General features: G+C 38.9%; 1 protein-coding gene across 12 annotated transcripts in view; it reads left to right on the top strand.

Moving 5' to 3' along the window:
- Positions 1-16,892, top strand: part of LOC124639510 (solute carrier family 26 member 6) — a 52,900-nt gene that overhangs the window by 15,250 nt on the left and 20,758 nt on the right. Inside the window, exon 1 of one of the 12 annotated variants that reach the window (XM_047176912.1) lies at positions 11,175-11,287. The exons of 8 other annotated variants lie outside the window; for them this stretch is intronic. The gene's annotated coding sequence lies outside the window, so the exon portion shown is untranslated. 3 more of the 12 variants (XM_047176914.1, XM_047176913.1, XM_047176920.1) reach the window with 3 other exon arrangements.

Below are 16,892 nucleotides of genomic sequence, written 5' to 3'. Positions count from 1 at the left end.
TAAATATTATGTAAATATATCGATGTAAATACCAAACCCATTTATATTTCTTCCTACATTTGGTGACCCCGTCTGAGCACGACAACAATGTCGATCAGCAAAGCCGACGTTGACGGTGCTGAGACTAGCAAAGTCGGCATCGACGCTGCGGAGGCATGCCGCGTGGGCGTGCGAGTTCCACCGTTTTACCCTGAGAAGCCGGCGCTTTGGTTCGCGCAGATGGACGCGCAATTCGCGCTGGCGAACATCAAAACCGACGAGACGAAATACTTCTACGTCACGGGTCACCTCGACCCGAAATACGCCGACGTCGTCGAAGACATAATCGCCAACCCGCCCGCCAGCGATAAGTATGAAAAGCTCAAGGCCGAGCTCATCAAGAGGCAGTCAGCTTCACGCGAGGAGAAGGTGAAGCAGCTTCTCATGCACGAGGAGCTCGGCGACCGGAAGCCGTCGCAGTTTTACCGGCACCTCCTCAACCTCGCCGGTCCAGGTGTTCCCGAGGAGTTTCTGCGGACGATGTGGACGAGCCGTCTGCCAGCAGGTACGCAGACCATAGTGGCGTCGCAATCCAAGCTGGACTTGGCCGAGCTGGCCGAGTTAGCGGACCGTATCCACGTCATCACCGGTCCCGCGCAGGTGGCATCAACAGCTGCCGTCGCCACTGCACCGTCGTCGTCCACCAGCGGTCTGCACGCCGAGATCGCCGCGCTAAACCGGCAGATGCAGAAGATGGCGCTCAAGCTCGAGAGGTTATCCCGCAACAGAAGCCGTTCCCGTAGTCGCTCACGTCACCGGTCCAGCTCCAGAAGATCGCAGTGCTGGTACCACCAGCGGTTCGGTGATAACGCTAAGAAGTGTATTAAACCGTGCGACTACACAACGTCGGGAAATGCGCGGGGCAATCTGTGATGGCGGCCGATGATTGTCCGAGCGCTGGTCGCCTCTTCGTCACCGACCAAAGGTTGAAGATACAGTTTTTGGTTGACACCGGCAGCGACCTCAGTGTATACCCCCGGTCGGCGATTCCGCGACGATTAGGAAAAACAGAGTATGAACTGCGTGCAGCAAACGGCACTGTGATAAACACTTACGGTTTTGTGAGCTTAACATTAAACCTAGGGTTGCGCCGCGACTTCGCCTGGCGATTTATTGTTGCAGACGTTACAAGGGCGATAATAGGTGTGGATTTTTTGTCTTATTATAATTTGGTTGTCGATTGCAGGAACCAACGCCTCATCGACAACCATACTACGCTCTCCACCCCGGCGTCGCCTGTCCGCCGCTCTGATGATGTGTCTTCGGTGAGGGTGAGTCTCGGTGATTCCGCGTTTACACACATACTGCGGGAATATCCCGACATCACTCGACCTCGCGGCATACACGACACATCCAAACACAATACAGTACACCACATTCGTACTACGCCAGGGCCACCAGTATCTTCATCCCCACGCAGATTAGCACCGGACAAATTAAAAATTGCGAAGGCCGAGTTTGATGACATGTTGCGGTCCGGTATCTGCCGTTTATCCGAGTCACCGTGGTCGTCGCCTCTTCACCTCGTTCCTAAAAAGGGCAATAGATGGCGCCCTTGTGGCGACTACAGGATGCTGAACGCACGCACTGTCCCGGATCAATACCCTATCCGGCACATCCAGGACTTCGCGCACAGCTTGTCTGGCTGTACCATCTTCTCGCAGATTGACCTAGTTAAGGCTTATAACCAGATTCCAGTGCATCCGGATGACATCCCGAAGACTGCGATCACGACTCCGTTCGGGCTTTTCGAATTTCCGTTCATGACGTTCGGGCTTCGAAATGCCGCACAGACGTTTCAGCGCTTCGTGGATGAGATGCTCAGGGGTTTGGACTTTACATACGCATATCTTGACGATTTTTTGGTGTTCTCGAAAGACCAAAAGACGCACGAGCTGCACCTGCGTCAGCTGTTCACCAGACTGCGAGAGTATGGTATGGTCATCAACAGTGCTAAGTGCGTCTTTGGTGCGTCGGAGGTTAATTTTTTAGGGTATCACATCTCTTCCAAAGGGACGAGACCGTTGCCTGCCAAAGTTGAGGCTGTCCAGAATTTTCCTGAGCCAAAAACGGTCAGGGAGCTGCGCAGATTCCTCGGGATGCTAAATTTCTACCGCAGGTTCATCCCGAATGCCGCAGCCTGTCAAGCACCTCTCAACAGCCTGCTCTCCGACTCCGTGAAGGGTTCGCACCCTGTCAATTTCACAGCGGACCAACGTGAGGCGTTCCAGGGCTGCAAGGACAGTCTGTGTCGAGCAGCACTGTTGGCGCATCCTGACTGCACCGCCAAGATGGCGCTGGTCACGGATGCGTCTGACAAGGCTATAGGTGCAGTTCTACAGCAGCGTACCGGAGGAGCATGGGAGCCTCTGGCATTCTTTTCCAGGAAGCTGAGCGACGCGCAGGTTAAGTACTCTCCTTACGACCGTGAACTGCTCGCTATTTACGAGAGCGTGAAGTACTTCAGGCATATGCTGGAGGCTCGTGACTTCGTGATCTACACGGACCACAAACCTCTCACATTCGCCTTCACCTCTCGTAAAGAAAACTGTTCCCCACGACAGTTCCGTCACCTGGACCTGATTGCTCAGTTCACTACTGACATCAGGCACATCTCCGGGAAGGATAATGTCGTGGCGGATACCCTTTCGCGGGTTGAGGAGATTACTCAACCTGTGCCCGTCGAGAGGATCGCTGCAGCACAAGAAGATGACCAGGAGCTGCAGCAGCTGCTCGCCGGGGACAACTCACTGCGTCTGCAGTTGGTTAGCGTCCCAGGTTCACAACAGCAGCTGTACTGCGACCTCAGCAGCGGCACGCCTAGACCTTTTGTACCCAAGGAGCTGCGCAGGTCAATTTTTCTCAGCCTGCACTCCTTGAGTCACCCTGGTACTAAGGCGTCTGCCAGGCTGATTGCAGCCCGCTATGTGTGGCCTGGGGTTAGGAAGGACTGTCGTAACTGGGCTCAGAGTTGTCTGGCTTGCCAGCGCTCTAAAACCACACGGCACGTCTCTGCACCACTGCAGACCTTTAAGTTGCCCCAGGCGAGATTTGCCTTCATCCACATTGACCTCATAGGACCTTTGCCGCTGTGTCAAGGTTTCCGGTATTGTCTCACCGCCGTCGATCGCTTTACGCGATGGCCTGAGGCAATACCCCTGGCAGACATCACTGCAGAAACCGTGGCAAAGGCCTTACTGGGTGGATGGATTGCCCGATTCGGCTGCCCATCGGATATCGTTACCGATAGCGGTAGGCAGTTCGAATCGGCCCTCTTTAAGTGCCTATCCGGCATTGCTGGCTTTCAGCATCGTAGGACCACTGCCTACCATCCAGCCTGCAACGGACTGGTGGAGCGATTCCACCGTCAACTGAAGGCTGCAATCACCTGCCACGCAGGCAGCAGTTGGGTGGAATCTCTTCCACTTGTGCTGTTAGGAGTGCGCAGTGCCTTCAAGGAAGACGTACAGGCTTCCGCTGCCGAGTTAGTGTTCGGCCAGCCACTGCGCCTTCCAGGCGAGTTCTTCGACCCGCAGGTCGAGGAAACGGTCGACATGACCGATTACCTTTCTAGGCTTCGGAGTATTGTCCGGAGTTTGCAGCCAGCACCAGCAGTCAGACACAACAGCCGCTTCAAGACATTTGTCTTCAAGGAGCTGGCTACAGCCACGCACGTGTTCCTTAGGGACTGCACTGCTGGTGGTGGTCTGAAACCGGCATACTCTGGACCTCACAAGGTGCTCGAACGAGGTGACAAGGTGTTCAAACTACTGGTGAACGGTAAACAGGTCACAGTATCGATAGACCGCATCAAGCCGGCCTTCATACTGCGTGACCCTGACACCACAGCACACTCACCACACAACACTATCGCACATAACTCACCACAGTCACCACTCGACAATAACACTCATCACTACTCACCTGACGCGGATAACCGAGGCTTACCTTCGGCTGACGATGGCGTCATCAGAACGACGCGGTCAGGACGTCGCGTCCACTTCCCAGCTTATTGTCGCCCTTGAAGGTCTCTGGGGGGGGGTGATGTGGTGACCTACCTCTTTCGCCACTTATTGGTACTGGCCGGCTGGTTTGGCAGCTACGTTCGTAAAAATGAAGACTTGTCAAACCAGTCGGCAGTCGGTTTTTTCTCTTTGGTAGGAAGAAAATGTATATTTTTATTGTCTCAATTTATCTTGTAAATATTATGTAAATATATCGATGTAAATACCAAACCCATTTATATTTCTTCCTACAGTTACAACTAGGTTAAAATAATGCACATAGCGTTATACGCTATATTCCTAATAACCTAGTGCCTCTAAGTATTTTTTTTGATCTTTTCCTTATGAAGGTATTTATTTACAAAATTGTTCTCATATTTCCGCGTTGCATAGTGACAAGACAAAAATACATTATTTTAAGTTTCTTTTTGTAATAACTACTAGGCATCGCGGGACTTTCCTAATACCATAAACGTATGGAATGACTTTATGTAGTTGTCTACACTTCCCAAGAATTCGCGGGCTGTCGCTGTGTACTGAATTTGAAAGAATCTTATTCATTAACCAAATAAAACACAAACAAAAGAGATTCACACACATTGTTTAACTAACACATAATTTACAAATGACTGTTTCAATGTGGTCTCAATTAATGATCCATTAGCAGTTCACAGTCCGCAAAATAACTCGATATTTTTGCAATATCGTATGGAATGGACTCATAAGAAAAAAAATATGCCGCGTACGTACAGTAGACTACAATAATTGAATTACCTATTTATAAAAAAATATTATCATCTTTATAAACATCAGTCTAAACATGCAATTTACTTTTTACATATTTCTTGTCGTAAATGTAACACGAATCCCACCGCTAAATCGCTGAAAACAATTTAGCACAGTTTCACGGACATATAAGAAGTTATAATACAGTACGCAAACATTTACATATGTACATATCTATTTAGGTAGGTATCTATTCTAGTAATAAAAGCCGATCGGGTTTTTTGGACTTGCAAGAAATCATTGACGTAATAATAACAGATTAAACATTGCACCATAGGTTTCGAACTGATAAAAAAAATTATTAATGGTTTGAAATTGAAAAAATATCACACACCCAAACCATAATCATAACTTTGCCTATTGACAAAATGTATGAACAAAATACACACTATGGTGCATCATATGCTGACTGCTAGTTATTTTACGCGCTTTTTCTTAATATTTCAACATTTATGATATATCGATATCGATATAACTAACCGGTTAAACTCGCAACATCACTATAATGGTGCCAAAATTGTATGTAGAATTAACTATCGTAACACCATACACGGTGCAACCGGCAGAGGCTAAAGTGACCTGCATCTCACCGTTTGGCATTAAAAAAACTGTAATGAAATAAGCAGATTATTCTAATTTATACCTATACATATAATTTGGATATTATCTAACAAATTACCTACTATGCTAGGTACACCAACTGAGAGCATTTATTTATTTTGCAGCATGTCTTTTGTTATACAATTCTTGAGAACTCTTACATCATAATTGGCCATACCTACTTTTTTACATATACAAAAAACATTGACCCTGTTACTGATGAGGCGTAACCTCAAATACGAAGAAAATATCAAAAAAACCTTCAAAAATTTAGGTACCGGTTTCTCACGCGCAGTTTTGAATACCTACTGCAACAAGGTTCCTTTAGTATTATCATCACAAATGATCGTCAAAGGAATGGTTAATAACGATATTGATCACAAATCCATTCAAATCAACTTTCCTTGAAAATGCAGGAAGAACGGCAATTTAACACGCAAAGATCGGCCATGAAAGCTTTTCCTTAAATACTCGCCTTTCTAGGTCTTTAAAAATAAAGACTGTGTGTAATAAAGTCTGCCTTGTTAGATGCTGCTTATCGTAAAAATTTAATTCAATCTCATTAATATGCATTTACATTATTTACCAAACCAATTACTTAAAGAAAAACTAAAGGACCATGGGCAAAAATGTATGAAGCCTGGGCTCACCCACCAACAGAGATGAGACCACTTTGAATATACTTGTAAAGCACTAAATATAAAGATTTAAACTCATTTTTGCGAAGAATCCATGGGGTTATTTTGCTATAAATATTTTTCTCCGACCATAAATAAACTAATATTCTGCAAAAAGTAGTGCTGTTATGGCAGTGTAGGTTTTGTTATTGAACACCTTTAACTAGTTTTAATTCCAGGTTTAATGTATACATAAAAAATAAAACAGCTGCTAACAGTTACAATTATTTTTGTTAACATTTCAATCAATATCAATAATAATGTCGTCTAAATATCCTGCCGGTGGATTAAATTGTGAGTGCCTGCCTAACCCTAGACACCATATTATTGAAATGATATGAGCACAACTTCCTACTGAGCGTCTACCTGTTAGACACGACCAGTAATACTGAGCGATGGCATCTCGACCCATTTTGTTTCTGTTTACCAGAATGTATACCTACGTAATATGTAAACCTATTTAGGTGCATATCTTTTTTTTGCCATGGAATTGAAGGTAGTGCCCAAAGTAACAATTTTAGTACAAACAAAAACCTTCACAACGGCATATGCTATAACTCTGTTGGACAATGAGCCCAATTTGACTCATGGTCCTTTTTCAATCAAGTAAACAAATGTGTATGGCAATAAGAAGTACCTAAAAGATGTTTTAGTGAGTTATGTAATGTGCCCCTTTTAATAAGTTAAAACAAAACAAGCTTGATAAAAGTCTGTGTCACTCTCTTCAAATTGATTTCTTGCATGCATGTTATCGAAAGAAAATCAATCATAATAATGCATACATCTGCCATTCGCGTAACAACCTCCTCCTTCATTTTACAAACATACTTACAGTGTATGTAAAGACTTCATTTTAACCAACTAAACAAATACATAATATACCTACATACTTGGTCAGTTCAACGTATTTCCCCAAGCTAAGGTGTTACTCGTATGAACGAGGAAAAACTTCTTTTTAACGTACCAATTACATATTAGGAACTCTAAAAAAGCCAAAAGCGGCCATTGAACTGTGATATTATTGAAAGACATTCTAGAAAGGATTTAATTCTTAAAATATACGAAAGGGAATCTACTATTTTACCGACTTCCCAAAAAGGTAAGACTAAAAACGAACACTAACTCGCGTTACTTTTTTGCTTATCAACAATGCAATCATGTAGTCTTGCAATTAATTTTAATGGTTTGTTGAAGTAACTGCGGTAGTTAACTTTTGTAGTATACGAACGAACAACACTATACATAATGCAGCGTAACACGACGCATTTGTGACATTCGTGTGCATTAGTTTTAAGTTGTTTATATAAAATATGTACTAGTAAATAATTTAATGTTAAGTATATTTATTTGTAGTATTTTATATGGGCGTTTTACCTGATTTAAATAGATAAATAAAGTAATTGCTTGCAGACAACATAGCTAAAATCTCGACTGAAAATCAAAGTTTTGTTAGAATTCACTGTTACTCAAATCGTTAGTCGTTACAGCCTTTCTATCGTCTCAATGTTAGGCACAGACCTTCTCTCACATGGAGAAAGATTGAGCGTTATCACCACAAATACAAAAAGTCGCCAAGAGAACCATCATTTTGAGTTTACAGCATGGCAACAAAATCATCATAAATCTCTATCACTCTAAATTAGAATGACAAACGTGCCACGCTACTATTAAAAGAAAACCGTCACTATAATAGTATCGGATCTTTCCACTAAGGTCAAGATCAGAGCTAAACGTAGCGACTAGCGTGTTGGGATAGTTGCGTGCGCGCCTCCCGGCTGACGCAACGTGCGCGAGGAACCACGTGTTCGTCACGAATTCATGTACGATATTATCGTAATTAGACGTCAAATTGTAGACTATAGAATTTTTGTATTGGTAGTAATGTTAAATTAGTTTTAGTAAAATTGTTAAATAGTGCTTTGGCACGTAAAAATATCTCGAAGCTAAAGCGGTTTACGCATACACGAATAAAACAAAACATGTTGACTATGAATGAGAAACACGCTAAATTGCTCTGAAGTGGCTTAAATAATACCTATTTCTTGTAGCTACCTATGTCTTGTGGCTAGAGGTGTAATAATCATTATTGTAAGCTTGAATGAGATGCTATCCGTTTGTATTGCATGCTGAACTTTAAAACTACTGGATCGATATGAGGTTTTTCCCCACGGGTTTTCCCTGTTCGAGGAAAATTGCAAAACATAGAAGCTATCAGGAAGCTACGAACTTTTCGATCAAACTTTTAATCTGTTAAATACAACATAGTAAACTAAACCATCATCATCAACCTTTTTATCGTCCCACTGCTTGGCTGCGGCCTCCTCTCTGACAGAGAAGGATTGAGCATTAATCACCACGCTTGCTCAATGCAGATTGGTGATTTCAGACTTTATGTTCTCTATAGTCCAGGTTTCCTCGAGATGTTTTCCTTCACTTTTGACCAGTAGGTAAATAAACACCTATACGTATTCCGAGAGGTCTTAAGCTCTTTTTGCACAGATAAGATGTCCAATCAAGTGATTATGATAAAATGATATCATCCAAGACTAGACACGTGCTAAGAGTTATGATCATTCCGATTTGTTAGATATTTAGATATGACAAGGAAAAATATAGTTCCGACCTCGTCATGTAATAGGAAACGATTGTTAGTTATAACAGCATATTGCACTTTTAAATTCCTGATTGCAACTGCAGAAAATATATTAAGTACCTACAGGATAGATTTAGCGAGCTATTATATTGCCGTATTTCTTAGCACGATAGTTCTGTAGCTAGGTAGAAATATGAGATCTGATACAGTTATTTGTGCAGATACATTTATGCACCATCACTGAAAATTCATCTCAATTGGCGCATAGTCACTAGTCGAACAAAACCATACTTAGGTACTTTTTGACTACAATTATGAGGTGACAGTAGCTACCTTCGGAGCAGATAGGTTTTACGATTAGAACTAAGTCAACTACTTATTCTGTAGTTAAGTTACACTAATATTCAAGTCCACTTTTGTTATTTAAAACATCTCGGCGAGTAGGTAAGTTATTTCATCCTCCTTGAATTCATCTCAGTCGTACAGCGAGCTATCCGGTTATGAGGCAGCGCTATTGTTACAAATGTATTTTTAATAATAATTGAAGATATTGTAATAACAGTTGGCCTTCAGAAGAAATAACAAGTTTCTTGTGAGGAACTCTTAAGGAAATATGAGTTGTTAACGTAAGTAGTGTTAATATAACTTACCTAACTTGAATAGTTAATTTAAACATAGGTAAGTTCGTAACGTAAATTAGATCTTAACAAATGTCAAAATAGAAAAGTAGCTAGCTACATATTTCAGACCTTGGCAGAATATAAGAAATTCAAACAAAACACAAACGAATAATAATAATGGCGTCCACGGCCGTTTTCGGCTACGGCGGCTGTTCTCACTCAGCCAGCTGCGCAGGACATATTATAGTGCACGAGCATTTGCGCAGACACAGGTGCACTCCCTATTCCTTCACTCTCATAACCCGATGGGACGGCAATCCGACACGACCGGAAAGAGATCAGGCGCAGGACCGACATTTACGTGCTCTCCGATGCACGGGTGAATCAATCACCAACTTCCAGACTACGGGCTGCTTTGTGAAAGTTTAAGAAAACCCACAAAGCGATTTCGGCCCGACCCGGGAATCGAACCCGAGACCTCGAGCACAGCAGCCGCGCTTGCGACCACTAGACCAACGAGGCAGTCAAACGAATATAGATTTTATGTACAATGTACATATCTACGCAAAGATGTACGTATTTACTGTTCACACATTCCGAAGTATGTAGGTACATATTATGTACCAAATGTACATATTCGCGAACATTTCGAAACCGTGTTAATTTCGAAATAAAATAAGGAAGTCTACTTTACATTTACGTCACACTAGATATCGGTTATCGAAGATTGTCAAATTATATTATCAGAACAGTTTACCTGTTTAGGATGGTTATCCACTGTTGCGATCGATCTGCCATTGATAACTTTGCAAAGTTTTCAATGCCCAGTAGCATAACAATTCATATATATATATTAATGTAAACTGACATTTATGTTTCCGATGAACTGGGGCCTAAAGTCTTAGCCAAAATTCTAGGTGAACTATGTAGAAATCGAACATCATTTCGCAACAATTTAGTATTCTTTCCCTCACAAATTAATATAAGAGGCAGAGCATTTTTTCATTATTCCCTCTAAATGAATTTGATAGATAGTTTTAGAGTACATTCGATCTAGAATTAAACGTCAAGAGGAGTAGGCACTGCCAAAGAAAACTCCAAAATTTTCATTCAGAGATACAACAGATGGACAAACACTCTAATAACTATACACTTAGAATGATTATCGGATGATCTCCAGCTAACACGACAAAGTCACGCTACACGTGAATCTCATGTTATATTCTATCACATCTCATCACCCGATGCAAAATGGCGACATCATAACATAACACTTGATAATTATGGAAAATATTATGAGTTAACTGGCCAGCTGCGAATAAATAAGGCTGCAGATATCTGAAATAGGAAACCGTGTACGTTATTGCATTTTGTATTTTATTAATAAGTAGATAACGTTATAAAATTACCAGATGTTGCTGTTTTAATAACCGAGTGCTTGCATCTATCAGGATAGAAATACCAGGACTACATTCAGGATGCATACTCCCATATTCGAATGAAATAGATAATATATACAGTTTGATTTTAGAGAATAAGAAAATAATGCAAAGGTATAATACATATAAAGCTTTTTTGCAGTGCAAGAAATTATTATGCGATCTCTTTTTAGTATTAAATTATCAGAATGTAATGATTACCTACAGGCCTTACATTGATTATCTTGCTGCAAGTCTAACTAAACTATAGCAAGCAATAATTTTATGATGTCTAACATTATAACACTTTATCATACTAAACCTCAATGAAATTAGCAATCATTGCATAACGTTATTTTTTTATCGGCATCAAAAAGTTTTTATATCAACGTATTCACGACCTTCATGGTATTACAATGCCAGTAATCGCTTAACCATTGATTTACGTCGACGCGTCGCGAATCGGCTCATTTACGCGCGCAATTTTTTATCGAGTCTTCACTTTTTAGTCTGTGAAATTCCAGTGATTAGAAAAAGTGCGTTTTTAAATGTAATAAAATATTTAAATAAATAAATTCATTTAAAACTAAAAGGCAGCGAAAAGTGGTTTTACATTGGATTCGAAAACTTCAAATTTTATTTTAAGCAAACAAACAAACTTAACAATCAGCTAAGTACTCGATTGATGTGTGTTTTCTGAACGAATTTCAGCATAAATTAATAACGTGGTTTTTAGAAACTCTTACTGCCACACTCAGAATGGATACTTAAATTAGTCCTAATGAGTCCTTAACTAACTATCATTAAATCTGTTAATGAACGATACATCCCAGAGACGAAATTTAAGGGTTCATTAGTTAATGACAGCTTTAAGTATCCGTAGGGCAGAGTATCGTCAAATTGTCTTTGATAATGCTTATCGATAAACGAAAGGTGTAGCCGCACCTTAAAATGTGAAATTATTAAGTAGCAAAAACTGTTATTTAAATACATTAAAACCTTGTATATCAACAATAGAAATAAGAATTTGTTAATTTCGGGATCGTTTTTACGTAAAAACACCTATTTTCATGTAAATGATATAAAGTACATGGAAACTTTTTCTGGTATCACTGTCAATATTGTACTGTCAGTGTCAAGGTTACGTTTAAAATTCTTGTTCCGTTAACCGTCAGGAAAGAAAAGTGTGTGGAAAAGTGTGATAAGCTCTGAAATAAATAGCTTTATCTTAACATATTATCATGGTAAGTTTCGTTTCTATGTACATTAGTAGCTGCACACATGTATTTGAAGAATTTAACTTGTGCTTGTTTCACTTTAGGAGTCTTCAGGAACAAGAGCCCCACGCAAACGTGTGGCTAATTTCACGGCGGACGAAAAAGCTTTGTTAGCACAATTAGTTAAAAAGAGACCAATCGTGGAATCTTAAATAACAGATGGCAAGTCAGTCGCCAAGAAACAAGCAGCATGGGATAGTATAACACAGGAGTTCAATCAGGAATCAATCACCAACTTTCTGACTACGGGCTGCTTTGTGAAAGTTTGAGAAAACCCAAAAAGCGATTTCGGCCCGACCCGGGAATCGAACCCGAGACCTCGAGCACAGCAGCCGCGCTTGCGACCACTAGATCAACGAGGAAGTCAAATAAACTTTGTACTACATAATTGGCCTCTTGTTCAACAATTAAAATAGTATTCCTCTTATTTTATGGATTTTTATTTATTAAAAATTATATTATGAGAAAAATCTATCAACTATAGATTGTCGCACCAAAAATCCATTGCTGTTGGTTGTGCTTTCACGCCTTTCACTCAGGACAACATCATCATTCTCAATATGAGGAGATTCCCAGTTCTTTGGAACCAAATCATCAACCTGTAAAGAAATATTATGCAGTGTCGCACAAGCACATATAACAGCCACAACTGTATCCATCTTAATGCCCATGCCAAGTTGGAGACAAGGAAACCTTCTTTTCCAAATGCCAAAGCATCTTTCCACAGTATTCCACATTATATTTTATTTGGCTTCTGTTGTAGTTTTCTTGTGCAGTTGAATTTGGTGATAAAAACGGTGTCAGTAGCACATTGCTAACTGCATACCCGCTGTCCCCTAAAATTATCCCTTTTAACACACCAGTATTCAGTCTTTGTTTACTTGCACTGCTGTTATAAATAAAACTATCATGGGTACTGCCAGGCCACCGGGCTACTAGATCATAAAATTCCAAGTTTGTCCCAGTGACTGCTTGAACATTGATAGAAAAATACCCTTTTATATTCCTATAGACTTCTAATGTTACTCCTCCTGGGCTTCTTATTTGGCTCCACTACTCTAAACCTTCTGGTATAGTCTACAAAATCAATAAAGTCAAGCAAATCACTCATCTTTACTTTATTGTTAAAACACTTCTATTCCTGAGACTTTAAAATATTTTATTTACTTTTATAACCTTAAACATAAATGTCAAAATCAATCATTAGAAAGTTAAGTAAAGGTTTTGCTGTACTTAACTTTAATTGTCATTAAGGGATGGTAACGGATCATTAATTGTCTCTGAGAGTGAGCTTTTTTAAATCTATACTAAGGAGCCACTTAAGTAACCATTAAATGACTCTGAGTGTGGCAGTTACTCTTTTTGGCAAAAAATTAACTTACCTATCGTACCTAAATATAGGATGAAAAAAATAGATCGAAAAACTAAAGTAAACCTTTAACGCCTAACTTTGTAAAATTAGCGAGTCTTCCAAACGTTGTTAAATTTTGTAAACAATTACTGCATGTAAATAATTAATCTACCTAATATAGTCGTAGTGAATTTTAAATTTTCCGCACCCTCTTACTCAATTTCCCAAGTAGCCACCCAGATTGTCCTGCCGCCAAGAAAAGATCATTGTTATGATATAAGTGATCACGTACACATATACGAGTGTGTAGATACTATACCTAGTATCCCACCGCTTCGTTTACTTTATAAGACAATGGAGATGCAACATCATGGTACTAAATGGAAAAATACAAAATCAGCTCTCATACGTGTGTACCTACTCTTGAATTTACGTTTCAGTAAAATTAATCAAAGCTTCTGAATTTAAATATTGCAGTTTTTTCTCTCTAAAAATATTGAAAGGTTTCTATCGAGTTTCTTACCGATTCTTCTCCATGAAGAATCTTCTTCACTCTTTGGAATATGAAAGTAGCTTGACTTTTCGAAAGAGTTTTTATAGGCAAAGGACAATGGGCACAAATATATGGGACCTGGTATACCCCATCAATAGCAATGTCATACATATCATTAGATAGGCCTTTTTATGTAAAACAACGTTTACTATGACAGCTTTGCTGAAATGTTTGTCCGTTCTGAGATATAGATAAAAAACTGTGCAAAAGTTAAAGTAAAGTTAACTTAATAATCTATTGATATCTCAAGTTTTAAGAGGAAAAACTAAGTTCCACTAAGTGTAAGTCTTCTGAGTCCTACCTGCTGTGCCCGTTAGGGTCCATAATTGTTACTATTATTTAACATTTCAACCTTATACTGTACCAACTGGATATTGGGCATAATGCTAAACCCCACCAATAACAAAGTCATGCATATCGATGGATAGGTCTTATTAACTGGAACAACATTTACTATGACAGCTTTGTTCTATTGTTTGTCCGTTCTGAGATATGGCTAAAAAACAATGCTAATCAACACTGTAATCTGATTTTCTTTGAAAAATAACACCAATGTCTTTCTTTTTTTAATTTTTTTATAATCATTATGTACCTAAGTCGTGATGGCCTTGTCGGTAAAGAACCAACCTCTCAAGTGCGCGGGTTCAATTCTAGGTTAGGCAAGTACCAATGCAACTTTTCTAACTTTGTTTGTACTGTCTACCTAAGTATATCTTGGACACCAATGACTGTGTTTCGGAGGGTACGTTAAACTGCAGGTCCCGGCTGTCATTGAACATCCTTGGCTGTCATTGCGGGTAGTCATAAGTCAGTAAGTCTGACAACAGTCTAACCAAGAGTTATTGAATTGCCCGGGTAGCTGGGTTCAGTTCACTTTCACCTTCTTTCGTGAAAGAAATTCACACACGAATCGATTACGGTGCAAGATGCCCAATTGTAAGGGCACGACACAATGGTCGTGTACCAAATGTAATGTAGGTACCGTTGTGTCTAAATCAGAGAAACAACTGTTTCAAAGATTTTCATTCACTGCAGTAAGCCTAATTCCATAATTAGGCTATTTCTAATAGCATAGTACTTAGGCTACATTATTATTATTAACTGTAATGCATACTGATGTAGATCTACATCAGTAAGTTTTTTTTATAAAAATATACTTTTTGGAAAATAAATATTTTTTCTATATTTTTCCCTTTATCTATGTTTAATTACCTAACTGTTTCAATTTATGGTATTTAAAAAGGTAAAATCATGCATTTAAGGGTTAAGACTCTTACATACAAATAACACAGGTACTTAAAAATTAAATTCCATTTCTTAAAACCCCGTCCGCACGGCAGCCATTAAAAAGTAAAGTTCATTGAACCTCGTTAATTGCGAAGTGCACACAATGAATAAATCGTTATAGTTTATTCACTGAGGTAGATAAAGCTTCCAGTTAATGATATTGAACTTTAATACGATAACAATTAGGTGGAAATTTCGAAGAGTTACAATTTTGTGCATAATATTAGCATCAATAGCATTAAAATTAACACAGTTGGCTTGTTTCGCAAATCGTCATGTTCATTTGGGATGCACACATATACTTTTTAAATAAGTTTTAATTATAATAAATGAATATGTAGCCTACTACGTATACATTATTTTGTACTATAAATGCAAAATCTGAATGTTAAAATCAAACTTATTTGGTCGGATATACATAATAGGATTATAAGATTTTATCCCATTTCAAAATAGGACTGTCATAGTAAAAAAAAAATCTCCATGACCCTGTTTTTATTTTCCCTGATTTATATTACTTTCAGGAGAATTTTGCCCCCGACAAATAATAACAGTTCACTGTTGCAAATAAGTACAATTCGTTTCACGTAAAAAATCACGTGGAACACATGTGCTTATTAATAAACTTAAAACCCGTGATATCTATTTACAATACTCTTAATTGTTTTGAAATACGCTCTTACAAAGCCTCTTGAAGATCTTATATCTATTTACAAAGGTATCATCGTATTTGCGCAAAAGATAAAACTCTTGTACATAATCTAGACATATTATCTTTTATCCCAGTCTTTGGTATTGAACAAAGAAATTAGTAACGCTGTATATGAAGTGTTAAAAGTATAATTAAGGTTTGCTTTTGTGAAAACATTCAGTTTTTGATTGTCTTTGTCTTATTTCTACAAAAACATTTTACGGTGAATTGGAATTTTGCACGCTGGCTGAATTATTAAGAACAGAGTCATTAGTGTCGCGTATAAAAAAAAAAACAAATCATTTTAATTAAGAACAAAATAAGTTGGTTTTCTATCATTATTGTATTGGTTGGTTTCTTGCAAATTCAAATTGAACGTTAATTTCAACTATAACGTGATTTAAGTGTAATGGGAATATATTTTGATTATTGTTTGCTTTATAATCAAATTGATGCTACGTACCTACATTTTCTTAAGTGCCGTAGCTGTAGCGTGTAAAATTAAACATCATATATAAATGCTAAATATGTGTTTCAACAATGTCTCAGTGCATGTCTTTTTTCTAGTCTGTCGAACTGTGTTATGTCAACAAATATATTAATAATAAAAGAAAAAAAATGCGACTTAATGCAAATATTATAAAATTAGACGCTAAAACAAATAATTAAAGTGTGTCTAGTCTTAAAGATTAAGTCTAAGATGCCGAGATAAAGTTAATCGCAAAGGTATTATTTTATAAGAACAGCTAAATAAATCTAATGACGTCAATTAGAAGGCTTTAAAAGTAAGGCCGAGACAAGTAAATTGCTGACGATGACTAGCTAATTAATACACCACTTAAAAAGATTAAACAATCACTTTTCAACTGCTTGCTTCCACGGAGACGACAGCAATTTAGAAAGAGACTTGTTGACAAAAAAAAACAAGTTACATCTTTAAAAAGAAACTCGTAAAGAATTGCAGTATGATTTTCATATAAAATATCAACTTATTTA

The sequence above is a fragment of the Helicoverpa zea genome, chromosome 19 (genome assembly GCF_022581195.2).
Source record: "Helicoverpa zea isolate HzStark_Cry1AcR chromosome 19, ilHelZeax1.1, whole genome shotgun sequence".
NCBI classification, from domain to species: domain Eukaryota; kingdom Metazoa; phylum Arthropoda; class Insecta; order Lepidoptera; family Noctuidae; genus Helicoverpa; species Helicoverpa zea.
The sequence above is the reverse complement of the archived record's forward strand: the minus strand, read 5'-3'. Positions and strand labels throughout refer to the sequence as shown.